Source organism: Nomascus leucogenys, chromosome 15 (genome assembly GCF_006542625.1).
Source record: "Nomascus leucogenys isolate Asia chromosome 15, Asia_NLE_v1, whole genome shotgun sequence".
NCBI classification, from domain to species: Eukaryota; Metazoa; Chordata; class Mammalia; order Primates; family Hylobatidae; genus Nomascus; species Nomascus leucogenys.
Window position 1 is genome coordinate 8940865 of NC_044395.1, and position 14963 is coordinate 8955827.

Genomic DNA, 14963 nt, shown 5'->3' on the forward strand with positions numbered 1-14963 from the left:
CCGGCTAATTTTTTATAATTTTTGTAGAGACAGAGTTTCACCATGTTGTACAGGCTGGTTTTGAACTCAAGCAATCCATCTGCCTCGGCCTCCCAAAGTGCTGGGATTACAGCTGTGAGCCACCACACCTAGCCAAGATGTTTTTAATACAGTTATTTCCTTGTATATCTTTAATTTTGTGCTTTATACCTAAAATGTGCTCAACAAAAGTTTTTTTTTTCAATTTATTTATTGAAACTTTATACATACACTGTTTGGCTATAGAATTCTAAAATCATATTTTCCAAAATGTTTTTATCCCAAATCACAGAATGATTATAGCAAAGAAATACATAAGTCATTCAATTTGCTTCTGAATGTGTTAAACACAGAGGATTATTTGCTCGTTTGGTAAACATTATCATATCCGCTTCTTCACCTTCTTCATCATAAACATCATCATCAACTTCAATAGCTTCTCCAGTAAAGTATGACACTGCTCTTGGGATTATACGCTCCCATAAAAAGTGACCTATTTCGAAGTCTGTGCAAGGATTTCAGCAGCAGCATCCAGATCTCCACTCTCAGGAACTTCAGGAGGGGCAAAAAAATGAAATAAAGAGTCATTGGAAACTGTGTTAGTCACAGTACGAACTGTCCCACTTCCCTTGTGTTTCTGCTTCTTCTTAATGGTTTTCAAAGTGAGTTTCTTTCCTTTTTTCCAATCTATATGGCACCCTGTACAACCCATAATTTCTGGTCCATCAAAAGAAGAGGGATCAGAATCATCTGGTTCTGACCTCATCCTGTATGTCTTTGACAGCATTTCATTTGTAAAATATTCACTGGGTTCAAAGTGAAATTCTAAGACAAAACTCATAGGCTGGTCAGCATCTGAGAGCCTCACTTTAGTATCCTTCGAGTGTTTCAGAATAGGTTCATCATGTCATTGAACCATATCACTGAACAAGTCAACATTCTTAAAAACAGTTAATCAAAATTCAGGAATTTCTCTGGGGTCTTCTTTTTCTTCATCCTTTTTCTCATCTTTGATCTTCGCGTTTTCTTTCAACTCCTCTGAAATCTCATCTTCTTTATCTGGTTTCCATTCACATTCTTCTTCCGTGGGTTCATAAATTGCATTAATAATCTCAAATCACTTATCAAATAGAGGCTGATAGAGAACAGCATACTTCCTTTCAAGATCGTGAACTTCCTCATAGAATCTGGTTTCTGTCTGTGCACATTTAATTTAACTTGCAGGTTTCTGAGAGCATTCACTCGTCTTTTAACTATCCTAGGCAGGCTTTCAATGTATCCTGTTGGTGTTTCTACCAGAACATCAAGTCTTTCTTGAAGGGCTGCAAGAATCTGAGGACTTTGCATCATCTGAACAGTTAGCTGACGTGCTTTGATTTTTGTTTCTTCACCATTGTCTTCTTCATGTACTTCTTCAACATCATCCAAATCTTGATCAAGTTCAGATTGTCAATGTCTGCCATGTTGTAAGAACTCCAAATATCGGCGGCTAGCATGGGGAGCCAGGAGGCCTGAGCTGCGCAGGCAGTGACTCAAGGCGGCGGTGGCGGCAGGAGGAGCAGGAGGCGGCACTGCGAGCAGATGGTGCTAAAAAAGAACAGAAGTTTTTTAACTGATCAATTTATTTGAAGTGATATTAATAAAAACACTTCCCATTATTGTAGGGAGACATTAATGTGTAATAATTAAGGGTCCAGCCTCTAGACACAGATTACCTGAGTTTTAATATGAGCTCTCACACTGACTAGCTGTGTGACTATAGTCAAGGCACTTCATGTCTCAATTTTCTCATTTGTAATATGGGACTAATGCTTAAAATAGTACTTGGCGCACAGAAGGAACTATATAAGCATTAACTATTATTATTATAAATAGCTTTTATTTATATTAAAAACACTTTTATCCAGTGTTTGCTACTTGACAATCACTGTATTAAGTGCTTTGTGTGTATCATCTCAATTAATCCTCCTAGCAAACCACTGAAGTAGGTCCTATTAACAACTCTATATGAGGTATTATTACTCTTTACAAATGATGAAGTCATTTACTACCTTACAAATGACGAAATCAAGACTCCAAGAGTTTAAGTTATTTGACCAAGATCAAATAAGGTACAGTCAGAATGTCATACAAGTTTATGGACTCTAGTTACTCTATTATGTTATTCTTGGAGAATCAATTTTTTTTTTTTGAGATGGAGTCTCGCTCTGTCGCCCAGCCTGGAGTGCAGTGATGGGATCTCGGCTCACTGCAAGCTCCGCCTCCTGGGTTCATGCCATTCTCCTGCCTCAGCCTCCTGAGTAGCTGGGACTATAGGCACCCACCACCACGCCTGGCTAATTGTTTGTATTTTTAGTAGAGATGGGGTTTCACCATGTCAGCCAGGATGGTCTCGATCTCCTGACCTTGTGATCTGCCTGCCTCAGCCTCCCAAAGTGCTGGGATTACAGGCGTGAGCCACCATGCCCAGCCTTGGAGAACCAATTTTAACATGTATTCAGTATTATAAAAGCACCCACTTCAGGCCTGGAATGTATTAAATGTCATTTAGTATCTAACAGCCTTCCCACCTCATCCCTGAGGACTTGAGTACTTGGCTCATAGTATTTCACTTATCAGCCTCTCAGTTCCTTCAATATGTCCCCTGGTGGCATAAATATCCACACCACGTAGTCCACCAGCACCGGTAAACATACTAGATCTAATCATTACATGGAACTGTTCTACTTCTGAAATGATAAACTCTGGTTATTACCAAAGACCTCTTGCTTCTTTCTTACTCAATCCTGTAACAACAGCTCTTTAATCTCATACGTATCTCCTTTTCTTTAATCTGTAATTTTTCCAGTCTATTATTCTTCTCAAACCTCTTACACCTTTTCCACTGCCTGGAGTCTATGATTGCTGTTTTAAAAATTTCTTACCAATACCATGTGTTATTTTCCTTCTTGTACAGCCTCCAGAAAAACTTCAAAATTGGATTGGTGTTATGCTTTTCCCCTTCTACCTGATTGATCAAATTTTGATGGAGAAAATCACATAATCATGCAAGCTCCATCACTAAACATTAATGGTCTCCAATCTCAGCCAGGCCCTCAGCATCACTTATCAATTCTCTGATTGATTTTCTACTTTCATTTTTCAACTCTCATTTTTCCTAATGACTATTCCAAACCTTTACCTCCTTCTTCAAGCATCCTTTTCAAGTCCCATACCTTGAGTTCAGTAAACAGCCTTTGCTCCAAATTCATCAAGATAATTGGGGGCTTTAGTTATTGGAGTTTTAGAGATCCATCCTTGGCTACAACTTTCTGGTTCCATTTTCTTCCTGAGAGATCGCTTCCACTTTAATGGTATAAACACTACTTTATGCTGATGATGTTTAAATCCGTATTTCCACTTGGAGTTCTCTACCTAGTGGACATCTGTGGTTGGAGGCCCCATAGTGTCTTAGTCTGTTTCTGCTGCTATAACAAAATGCCTTAGATTGGGTACTCTTTAAGCAACAGAAATTTATTTCTCATAGTTCTGGAGGTTGGGAAATCCAAGATCAAGGTGCCTGCAGATTCAGGGTCTGGTAAGTGCCTGCTCCTTACAGATGATGACCTCTCTGTGTCCTCCCATAGCAGAAGGGACAGAAGGGGTTAGCTAGCTCCTTGAAGCCCTTTTATAAGGTCATGAATCTTGCTCATAAGGGTGGTCCTCATGACTTAGTCAGCTTCTAAAGTCTCCACCTCTTAATACTATCATATTGACAATTAAGTTTCTTTCTTTTTTTTTAAACGGAGTCTCACTCTGTCACCCAGGCTAGAGTGCAGTGGTGTAATTTTGGTTCATAGAAACCTCTGCCTCCTGGGCTCAAGTGATTCTCCTGCCTCAGCCTCCTGAGTAGCTAGGACTATAGGTGTGCGCCACCACGCCTGGCTAATTTTTTGTATTTTTAGTAGAGATGGGGTTTCACCATGTTGGCCAGGCTAGTCTCGAACTCCTGACCTCAAGTGATCCGCCCTCCTCGGCCTCCCAAAGTGCTGGGATTACAGGCATGAGCCACCACACTGGCCGACAATTAAGTTTCAACATATGAATTTGGGGGAACACATTCAGATAATAGCATACAGCTACCTCAAATTCAAAAGGCTCCAAATTGAACACGTGATTGTTTCCCTGAAACCTGTATGTTCTGCAGGACATAACTCTCTTTCTAGGTACTTTGGGGGTAGGGAGAATAACCACTCTCCATCAAAACTAGCAGGCTGGGCTCATCCTTGAGTCCTTTCTCTTCTTTACCTTCCACATGCAATCAGTTTCAAGTCCTGCCCAAATTTCCTCGTGTTCTTGAAGTTTATCCCCACTTCTCTGTCCTTATTGCTATCTTCCTAGTGCAGTCTCTTGATTGAATTAAACTGCCTGCACTGCTTCAAAGCTTCCAAATTTTTTGACCTCAGGCTTGGCTCCCTCAAATCTATCTGCAAAAGATCACTGTTGCTAGGCGATCTTTCTAAGCACAAATCTGACTGTATCACATTCCCACTTAAAACCCTGCATGGACTCCCCATTACCTGCAGGATGAAGTCCAAGCTTCTTGGCATGACATACACGGCCATCTGTGACCTGGCTTCAGCTTCTTTCTGCAGTGCCTTCGCTTACCAATCCCTACCTGACCCCTTACACTTAGGCCACAAAGAAGAGCTTACAGTTCCCTTGATCAACAATGTATTCATAATTGCTTGCCTCTATGCCTCTATTACTTTTTTTTGAGACAGTGTCTTGCTCTGTTGCCCAGGCTGGAGTGCAATGACACGACCTCGGCTCACTGCAACCTCTGCCTCCTGGGTTCAAGCGATTCTCCTGCCTCAGTCTCCAGAGTAGCTGGGATTACAGGCACCTGCCACCATGCTTGGCTAATTTTTGCATTTTTAGTACAGATGAGGTTTCACCATATTGGCCAGGCTGTTCCCAAACTCCTGACCTCGTGATCTGACAGCCTCAGCCTCCCAAGGTGCTGGGATTACAGGCGTGAGCCACCATGCCTGGCTACCCCTCTGTTACTAATGTCCCCTCTGCCTGGTCCATCTTTCTACTTCTTCACCTTTATCTAGCCAACTCCCACTATCCTTTAAGATGTAGTTCATGGGGCACTTCTTTTGGTAAGATTTTCTTGGCAAGCCTTTCTCGCAAGCTCCATACAGGGTAGGCAACACTGACTTTGTGTTCACACGGCTCCCTGTTCATTGCACTGAAGATGTTTCCTTGTACTTATCCACGTGTGTGTCTGTATCACAGTTAGATTGTGAGCTCTTTGAAGCTAGGGACTGCACATTGTTTTTTTTTTTTTTTTAATTTTTTTGCACACAAAACAATGAACATTTTCTAAAAGTACATACAAACAAAAAGATGCATATCGAACATATTAGGAAGGTTGCACATGGGAAGGCGGGGAATAGAAATGGGGGGTGGGAATTAAAGAAAATAAATGAGAGAGGGACTTTGTATGGATCAATGATAATAACTCAATCCTCTATTTGACAAAAAAGAAGGAGAAGGAAGAGGAAGAAAAAGAAAGTGGGATAAAGGATCAGAAAGGGAGGAAAATAGAAAAAATTAGAGTATGACTCCAGGGTAGACCTGTTTTGTTGTCGCTTGTTTGGTTGGTTTGTCTGTTGTATTTTTCATATGTTTCGCCATGTTGGCCAGGCTGGTCTCGAACTCCTAGCCTCAAGTGATCAACCCGCCTCGGCCTCCCAGAGTACTGGGACTACAGGCGTGAGCCACCATGCCCAGCCCCCACATTGCTTCTGGTCTCTGTGGTAGACCTCCCAGAGGGGGCGGACGGGCAGAGGCGCTCCCCACATCCCAGACGGGGTGGCCGGGCAGAGGTGCTCCCCACTTCCCAGACGGGGCGGCCGGGCAGAGGCGCTCCTCACTTCCCAGACGATGGGTGGCCGGGCAGAGGCGCTCCTCACTTCCCAGACGGGGCGGCCGGGCAGAGGCGCTCCTCACTTCCCAGACGGGGCGGCCAGATAGAGGCTCTCCTCACTTCTTCCCAGACGGGGTGGCCGGGCAGAGACGCTCCTCACTTCCTAGATGGGGTGGCGGCCGGGCAGAGGGGCTCCTCACTTCCCGGATGGGGCGGCCAGGCAGAGGCGCTCCTCACATCCCAGACGATGGGTGGCCAGGCAGAGGCGCTCCTCACATCCCAGAAGGGGCGGCCAGGCAGAGGCGCTCCCCACATCCCAGACGGGGTGACCGGGCAGAGGCACTCCTCACATCCCAGACGGGGCGGCCGGGCAGAGGCGCTCCTCACATCCCAGAAGGGGCGGCCGGGCAGAGGCGCTCCTCACTTCCCAGAAGGTGCACATTGTTTCTTAATGTTGAACAAATGGATGAATGATTCATTAATGAAAAACTGTTTTACACCTGAAATGATTTCTCTTCTTTACAAAAATAGGGGGAGAGGAAGTAATTAATATCAACAAACATTGTGATTATTTCTCAGTCTGACTATGAGTAACAGTAGGCATAGTGAATTCAAATGGTACTGTGAGATCTGGAGGTGCGCAGAGTGCATTGTGTCCCAGGAGAAGAACCTGGAGTTCTCTGTGGCCACAATAAATTTGCAAGACTTCTATTACATCCACATAAAACTCTCATTTCAGTTAAATCCTCTATGTTTATAGAAAGTCTTACTTGCCGAGTGAAAAATTGTTTACTATACCTTGTTAATAACATATCGATTCTTGGTCTCAATAAGTGAACAATGGAACAGTGGAGGACAAACTCCACTGTTAAGAGTTTTTTTCTGGCTGGGTGTGGTGGCTCACGTCTGTAATCCCAACACTTTGGGAGGCCACGGCGGGTGGATCATCTGAGGTCAGGAGTTCAAGACCAGCCTGGCCAACATGGCAAAACCCCGTTTCTACTAAAAATACAAAAATTAGCCGGGGTGGCGTGTGCTGTAATCCCAGCTACTTGGGAGGCTGAGGTAGGACAATCGCTTGCACCCGGGAGGCGGAGGTTGCAGTGAACCGACATCGCGCCACTGCACCCCAGCCTGGGCCACAGAGTGAGACTCTGTCTTAAAAAAAGTTGTGGTTTTTTTTTTGTTGTTTTTTGTTTTGCTTTTTCCCTCCTGTACTGACTTTCTTTCCAGGGGCTTTACAAAAACCCTGAATCTAGCTAATTCAGAAAGCTAACCTGCTTGAACAATACCACACTTTCAAAGCATTTCTTTTTAAAATTCATGTAAGAAGGTAAGGGAGGACTGGCATATTTCTCCTGAAGTTCAGTACTGAGTATTTATAAACTTAACTATTATTAGGGCTCCTTTTGTAGTTAAACTAATAGTAAGTAATGATGATGGGGAAAAAAAGAGCTAACTGCTAATAATAACAATTTATAAAGAAGTTACAGTCCTTGAATGCCCACTAAGTGGCAGGTGCTTTTCACGAAGTATCGTATTTATGCTTCACAGCAACCTTTTGAATAGAAATTTATTTTTCCTTTTTCTGTTTGAACAACTTAAGTTCATTGAGCTCAGATAACTTGGGGCAGGTCCAACGGATGAGTTGGAAAGACTCTGGGGCCAAAGGCCACCAGGATACACCACGCCTCTCCTAGCCCCTGAGTTTTGCTACCTGCTTGCGTGTATGTGCAGGCAGGGCGGGTGGGTGGTGGTGGGAGAATCAGATGAAGCTACCTAAGGAACTAAACATGGAAAGTGGTGGAAAGGCGAAGGACGTATAAGCGGTGGGCCGCCGGAACCCTAAGAGAGACTAGGCAAGAACCGGGAGAAGGGATGCACCCGTTGGCGGCTCAGAGAATGTAGGTTGAGAGGCGAGGGGCGGGGCTGGGCGAGGGGCGGGGCCGGAGCGAGGCTGGGGCGGGGCCTCGAGGACAGAGTCGACCATTTGGAGACCTGCCAGAAGAGACGCCTCTCCAAGGGAATGAAAGGTGAGGGGAGCGTGAGAGCAGGCATGATGGGAATCTCTGTGACTTGCTAAGGCAACTCATCCTTACCTGTCCTGTACGCAAGAAGAACCTCTTCTATGCTCCCTGGGGTATCTCTCTTGCACAGTAGGCAGGTCAATGACGGGGAGAGGGTCCTGCCTAGAGCGTGCCCCCCTCCAGCACTTGGTACGGCCCGTGCCCCTGCCGCTGATCTGGCAGGCTGCGCGCGCACCCTCCGGCGGGGCGCGGGCCGGCGGGGCGCAGCGGCCTCTACGGCCCGCCTCCGTCTGTCTTTCCCCGGTCCCTCCTCCGGCTGCTCGCGTGCTCCGGGCCGGCCCAGCACCCGCCGAGTTACGCGCCCGCGCTCCCCGGCGGGGAGGAGCGCGGCCGCGGGGGCGCGCCCCGGTGACTCCGCCCCCCAGCTCCCCTCCCCTGAGCCCGGGAGCCCGGCTCGCGCGGCTAGGTGCGAGGAGACCCGGGACCCCACGCCAGCCCGCCCTGCCCAGCGCCCCCGCCCCGGCGTGCGAGGCGCCGCTCCCTCATCTGCCCTGCGCGGTGCATGGAGGGGCCCGTTCGGATCGCAGCCGCAGCCACCGTAGCCGCCGCCGCGCGCGCGGGGGGATGACCTGGGGGGTGGCTTTCCGAGCCGGCTGCAGCGCAGGAGGTCTGGAGGCTTAGCCAGCCCCGCAGAGAGGTGCGGGGGCGGGGGTCCCGCCGCAGGGTCGGAGGGAGGGGTGGCGCGCGGGCACTGGGCTTGGGGGGCCTTGGCTTAGGGGACGGGAGGTCCCGGGGACGGGCGGGCCGGCGTTCCCCGGAGGGCGTGGGGGTCCAGGGCTGCGTGCGGGGTCTGGATGCTGATGCCTGCCCGGCGGGGAGCCCCGGCGTTCCGCGTCCTCGGGGGCTCGGAGGCACCTCGCGGGAGGAGGCGGGGTGAGGTGTCAGTGACACGACGAAACCTCTTGACGATGGTCCTCGGGGGCAGGTGAGATGCCGCAGAGCGGGGAGCTAGGGCGCCCGCGCGTTTTCCCAAGGGACCCGGGTCCCTGGCCCCTCTCAACCTCCATCCCTGCAGAGCGCCCGCGAGAGACAGTGATTTATGTGTAGGGAGAAGCAAGAGAAATTTCCTGCACAATGTATCTTTCTCTGCCTTCACAAGACTCAGTGACTTCCCAGCCCCAGGGAGTGTATTTTTCCTTCTCCTGTGTAAAGCTTTCTGTGGATTGCATTATCATTTGCTAAATACATTACAGCTCGCTATTTATTTCAGTCGGCAGCTTCCAGACCTTTGTTGCTTTCTCTCTACATCTAGGAATTTCAGCAATAAATCACTGAGGGGGATAGATAGACTCTCTTGCCCTTCCCTTCATTGTTCTCCCTAACCCCACCAAATCAGGTGGAAGGCTCTCCAAAAGGAGCTGTTTCCAGAATGCCTGCCCTTCCTCATCAGGACGACAGAGGGTGGCAGGTGCTTTAAGGGCAGACTGCTTTCCAGTGGGAATCCAGAATTTAGAGAGCCTCATCAACAGAAAGTCAGCCTTTGTGTCCCAAACCAGACACCTTGAAAAACAGGAGGTTGGACTAAAAGCTCACATGAGATTTATTTTCAGGCCTATGCCAGTAAAGATGAAAGAGGCCAAGTCAGTGAATTCTGATTCCTTTCGGCGCTGATAACATAACCCCCACATTCCCAACTGACACTTGGCATACCTAGTGGACAGTGTCTCCAAGGAGAGGAAGGTGGGGAGGGTGTTACAAAATGAAATGAGTTTATTGTCAGCATAATTCTAAACATTCTATGACATTTTATAGTTCTCCGCCGCCCTCAGTCTATTTTTAGCAGAAAATTTGGGGATAGTTCAACTTTTAAGATAAGATGAAAGAAAACCTTCAAAAAATTTTCTGGAAATTTTAAATTAGTGCTTAACTAGAAAGCATTCTTTGGAACCCGAGAAGCACCAGATACTGCAGTCTCTGTTATGCACATGTTGAAGTGAACTGCCTTATACTTGAAGTTATATGAGAAGGATGGAGAAAACCTGTTTCATTTTGTAACGACGTGCCCTGGGTGTGTGTTTGGCAGTGTGTAGAACAGAAACATTTATATTTCTATTAAGAAACACACAAATGTATATTGTTTAACTTTCATGCAAAAACTTCCCAGTGTTTGGGAAATCTGTCTTTGTTTGAATAGTTTAGTCAACCAGGAGAATCAGTTACTAGAGGTACTGTGCTGTTGTTTGTGTAATAACTCACTTGGGATGCTTTGATTGATTGCCATGGTTCTCATCAACCTCCTCTCTGTGCAAAGTACTTAAACAGCTCTGACTCTCAAGCCATCAAGTACAAAGAACCCTTAGGACTTGGGTACTGATCTAGCTTGTGTAGCTTGGCTTCTAAATCTATCTTACGCCTTGCTTTCTTTGCAGGTGGTTTGACTTTGCAGGAAAAGAATTAAGTTCACTTTAAGATAGGACTTTCTCCTCCAGATCGTCAGGGTATATACAGATGAAGGCAGTAGGTAGGAATAGGAACTAATGTCCTAGGGCTTTGCGCTAAAGAGGGCAGGTAAAGATTTGTTGACTATTTCTTGGCCTTTCTTCTTATTTTCCCACTTTGCCCATCTGCCTTCATGACTTTATAGACAATTTCCTGTATGGTTTTGTCGAAATATAAGTTGAAGTAAAACCTGTAGAATTTTTTTTTTCGCGAACGTTTAGACTAAAAATTGGTGATTGTTTCTAAGTTAAATGCTAGGGAAATGATTTCAGGAATTAAATATTATCGCAGTAAAAATCAGGGAAGGGTTAGAAAATAAATCATGAATTGAAAAATGTGTTGCTTTAATGTGTAATGATATGAGCCAGCGCCTTGTGATCAGCTATGGCATGATGTAGAAGTATGGGTAAGACAATACAGTGGAGCTGTAGATGAGCTGCGTACGTGGTAGCCCCCCTTTAAGTAAGTGAACTTAGTACAAACTAATTAGATTAGAAACAGAATTTGGAGTATGGTTGCCAAATATGTTGCTCTGAAGGACATGCTTTTTTACAGCATTTTTTTAATGGGGAATTTTTTCAAGAAATTTCGTGAACTTGAATTCGAGAATGTTTTATTTTTACTTAAATTTTTATATTGTATGTAAACATTCCATGTGATAAGTTTTTGTTGTGTATTTGGCACTAACTCACTTTCAACAGCACAGGGGAGGGCGTTACTTGATTCTTTTTTGTTAGAAATAAGGGATGGTGTATGGAATATTCTTAATGTTACTTGAAAAATATTGGATTACAATTAAATGAAAAACTGGTTTGTTGGCTTTTTTTTTTTTAATCCTTCAAGTTTTCCCTCATTGTTTGTGCTCTTTCCCCCATTGTCAGGCTTAAAACATACAGTATCATTGTCATCTGTCTCCTGAATAATGGTCCTGAGGTGATATTATTAATGTGGCTTTTTAAAATCAAGCTAATTATACTTGCCTAAAAGAGCCACATGTGTGTGATTCTAGCTGCCTGGTGCCTTTTGAGAGCCCTGGAGACAAGCTAGTGAATAGAGCTGAAAATTCATTCTGTATTTGATTAAATGGAACAGACTCGCTGCTCCTTACCCCAGCGGGGGCTATGAGATCTCTTGATCCCCGAAGCGGCTCCAAGACCCTGGGAATTCCATTAGCGAGCACCTGAGGAATTTCTGCCCTGCAGTGCCTTTTTTGTATGTGTGTATGTGTGTGTGTGCAGAGGGAGTGGAGCAGAGCGGGGATTGGGGGGATGCGGGCAGGGGGGGTTGAGGGGGTGGAGGGAAGGCTACATTAGAAGACTCCGTATGTTGGCAGATCTAGAATCAAGGCATGACTTAACAACTTATCTTGTAAGAGAAAAGCCCAACCCAAAGGCAGATTGCTAGTCCGGACTTTATTACAAGCAGGACTTCAGTGATGTGTTTTTAGCACTGAAGTGAACTCCAGTGTAAGTACAGAAAGTGGCTTCTCTGCTTTTCCTCCGAAGCACAAGCATATACACGTTGCAGACTTGGTAAGTTTTCTTTGAATTATCTCTTGATAAATATGTCAAATTATCTTACTGTTTGGTCTTGCCTGTAAAGGCTGATGTATCGTTTTAATAACTTTCAAACTGAGAGCAAAATTAGATTTCATGTGAAACAAATTGTTTTGCAGTGATAAAATGCTTGTTTTAATAGGCATATTTTAGTTTACTCTTGATAGAATTTGATTGTTTCTGTTACATTATCATTATTATATAATTCTGATTTAGATTATGTCTTTTCTGTTGTCTTTTTAAGAATTCTATCATTTCTAGTGTTTTTGAGGCATTACTCTGCAGACTTGCTAGCAGCGCCAAGTAAATGAAAATCTATCTGCCAAAAACATTCTGTAAAATCTTTGGAGAAAAATTTTTGAGAAACATCAGTGTGTCTTCCTTCCCAAGTCCCTCTTCCCTTGCCTCAAATGTTTGGGCACAAAGTTTTTTTCAGAATATTAGCCCAGTTTGTTTCTTGTGTACTTTTCAAGGAAGACCAGTTCTGAATGGTGGATGGTGTAGTTAATTGGTTTTCATCTACCAAGAATGTGAATTCCAATGCTCCTAGTTTTCAGCTAATGCAGAAAGCAGTAGCGTATTTGATGGTTCATTTGATATATTTTGTTTCCAAGTGAAATCGTGTTGTAAATAGTGCACAGTCTTTTCCGTCCTACTCCCATGTAGCCCTCTACCAAATTCTGCTCACAATACGGTGTGTTCAGAAAATAAAGAAGCCTTTCTGAAGATATGTTTAGCTTTTTTCCACCTTAATCCTGTGCATTTCTCCTACTACTATGGCCAAATTGAAAGGACCCTCGAATGAATTGGAGTAAACACTGCAGTTTATGCCTGTCCACATTCACAGCTGTTTAGTCGCTTTGCTGTGCGGTATATTTTGATGGTCAGAGAGAATAAAAAACTAGCCCAAAGAACATTTTGTTCTGCTGTATATCTGTTGGAATGTGAGTAGGGACTCCAATGCTTAAGAGCCACTGATGTGCCTTTAATCCTACTCGAGAAAAAATATATGGGTTATATCACTCAACTTAGGTTACATATTTTGTTTATGTTTTGTTACTTGGAACTGTGAGGCCAATTTTGTTTTTATATTACCCTAATACAAACAGAGAATTCGGACGCTGACATAGAGCTTGCTTTTCAGCTATTCTTGTTCTAGACCAGCTCACCTCTTGTTATTTATGTAAGCCTGGGCAATGATCTTGACTTAAGCCTTGGGGGTCTTTATCTGTAAAATGGGGATAATAACAGAAATTATGTCTTACCACTATTGTGGGATTAAATGAGATAATGAAAGTCAAGCACTTGGCATATAGTAAAACCTCTGTAAATGTTAGCTGCTGTTATTTTTATTAACTCCTCCTGTATATGTAAGTGTACATGTATTTCTTTTTTTGTTGTTGTTTTTTTGTTTTCTTGTTTTTGGAGACGGAGTCTCGCTCTGTCGCCCAGGCTGGAGTTCAGTGGCGCGATCTCGGCTCACTGCAAGCTCCGCCTCCCGGGTTCACGCCATTCTCCTGCCTCAGCCTCTCCGGGTAGCTGGGACTACAGGCGCCCGCCACCACGCCCGGCTAATTTTTTATGTTTTTAGTAGAGACGGGGTTTCACCGTGGTCTCGATCTCCTGACCTCGTGATCCGCCCGCCTCAGCCTCCCAAAGTGCTGGGATTACAAGCATGAGCCACCGTGCCCGGCCGTGTACATGTTATTTCTTAGAAGCTAGTAATAGTGCAGGCACATGGAACCATACAGCTTTCTTAAATTTGCAGTTGAAACTTAGAAGGCACTTGGACATCGTGTGTTATTTTTTTCCAGTTGAGGTGTAACATAGTGATATACACAAGTGTACAGCTAATGTATACTAAGTGAACAGCTAGATGAATTGTTACATATGCACATGTCTGTGGTAACCAGTACCCAGATGGAGATATAGAACATTTCTTGGCCTTAGAAGGCTCCCTGGTGCCCATCCCAGGCAGCCCTCCCTCTTGCTAGCAGGCAGCAGCTATTCTGACGAGTTAGAATAGATGAGTTTTGCCTGTTCGTGAACCGTATGAAAATGGACTCCTACAGTATGTAGTCTTATGTTGGAGTTCTTGCACTGCTCAATAATGAGCATTATAGTAGACACAAGCCTGTGGGATTTATTCATGTTATTGAATAACATTTATTTATGTATACAGTACTAATTCATGCTTTGTAAATTGTTGTAGAGTCTTTTGTGCGGTTTGAAATCCATAATAATTCATTTTATTGGCACATTGGATACACAGCCTTTGGGGGAAAAAAGAAAATAACACTTCTTCCTTCATTACTAGAAAATCAGATCCCAATGGCTATCTTAGGAAAACAGCCATGACCTCATTTTTATTCACAGAACTGGGTTTATTCACTACTTGAAGGTATAATTACCTTCAGTTACAATTCCATAAACCAAATATTTTGAAAACTGTGTTCATTTTTATGTGTGTGTTTTTAGGAGGGAGCCTCAAAATAGGGGAAAAGGACCATCCAAGGTAGCTTATATCCTTCATGCTTAGGACTAAATGCCATAATCAACACTTAGCGTTGTACAGAAGTAACCACTAGTCCAGCGTTACTATAATATTCTTTGAGTTTAAAATGAAACAGTACAACGCTTTTCTGAAGAAAAAACAAAGCCCACCATAAAAGGAAGAAAGTGGAGCTAGGATGTTATACTGCAGGAAGATTTTGAAGAACAGGACCAAGCACTTATATCAGGAAGAAGAGTTTTGGCCACTAACTTATTAACAATTGTGGTCAGGCTATGCCTGTACATTCAGAATTTCTGTTTGTATTGTTGAAATTCTCTAATATGCTAAATAAAATTTATTTCACAGACAGACAAGATGATTCAGTAGATGAAATCAGAAGGGTTTTTGTTTGTTTGTTTTAAATTTTGGAAGGGACTTTGGCTGCGGTTAAT

General features: G+C 44.3%; 1 protein-coding gene and 1 pseudogene across 1 annotated transcript in view; one reads left to right on the top strand and one right to left on the bottom strand.

Moving 5' to 3' along the window:
- Positions 1-311: 311 nt before the first annotated feature.
- Positions 312-5292, bottom strand: LOC100590552 (annotated as a pseudogene).
- A 3140-nt stretch (positions 5293-8432) lies between these two features.
- The window catches only part of CDON (cell adhesion associated, oncogene regulated), a 102330-nt gene continuing 95799 nt past the window's right edge, over positions 8433-14963 (top strand). Inside the window, exon 1 of the mRNA XM_030828887.1 lies at positions 8433-8659. The gene's annotated coding sequence lies outside the window, so the exon portion shown is untranslated. The remainder of the gene's footprint in view (positions 8660-14963) is intronic.